The sequence below is a fragment of the Lepisosteus platostomus genome, unplaced genomic scaffold, assembly GCF_059453375.1.
Source record: "Lepisosteus platostomus isolate fLepPlt1 unplaced genomic scaffold, fLepPlt1.hap1 Scaffold_171_H1, whole genome shotgun sequence".
Classification (NCBI taxonomy): Eukaryota; Metazoa; Chordata; class Actinopteri; order Semionotiformes; family Lepisosteidae; genus Lepisosteus; species Lepisosteus platostomus.
In genome coordinates this window covers 45,001-46,013 of record NW_028291552.1, presented here as the reverse complement: position 1 = coordinate 46,013, position 1,013 = coordinate 45,001, and positions in this window count along the sequence as shown.

The following is a 1,013-nucleotide window of genomic DNA, read 5'->3' as shown; positions in this document are numbered from 1 at the left end:
ATCTGTTTGGTCAATATTCAAAAATATTGGACTCATATTCTTATGATGGCAGAGATGATGCTGCGTTTAAAACCGGGCTTAATGGACATTAAATGAAAGCTCTGGGTCTCTGCTTTCATATGCATTGAGTTTTAAGCTTGTATTTTGCACCGTTTTGGAGATATTAACGAAAATATGTCATCCGTTTGGTCAATTTTCCAAAATGTTAAACACACTTTCATTTGATGGCAGACATGATGCTGCGTTTATAACCGGGCTTAATGGACATCAAATGAAAGCTCTGGGTCTCTGCTTTCACGTGCAATTAGTTTTAAGCTGGTAGTTTGCACCGTTTTGGAGATATTAACGAAAATATGTCATCCGTTTGGTCAATATTCAAAAATATTGGACTCATATTCTTATGATGGCAGACATGATGCTGCGTTTAAAACCGGGCTTAATGGACATTAAATGAAAGCTCTGGGTCTCTGCTTTCATATGCATTGGGTTTTAAGCTTGTAGTTTGCACCGTTTTGGAGATATTAACGAAAATGTGTCATCCGTTTGGTCAATTTTCCAAAATGTTAAACACACTTTCATTTGATGGCAGACATGATGCTGCGTTTAAAACCGGGGTTAATGGACATCAAATGAAAGCTCTGGGTCTCTGCTTTCATATGCATTGGGTTTTAAGCTTGTAGTGTGCACCGTTTTGGAGAAATTAACGAAAATATGTCATCCGTTTGGTCAATATTCCAAAATAATGGAGTCATATTCTTATGATGGCAGACATGATGTTGCGTTTAAAACCGGGCTTAATGGACATCAAATGAAAGCTCTGGGTCTCTGCTTTCACGTGCAATTAGTTTTAAGCTTGTAGAATGCACCGTTTTGGAGATATTAACGAAAATGTGTCATCCGTTTGGTCAATATTCAAAAATATTGGACTCATATTCTTATGATGGCAGACATGATGCTACGTTTAAAACCGGGCTTAATGGACATTAAATGAAAGCTCTGGGTCTCTGCTTTCA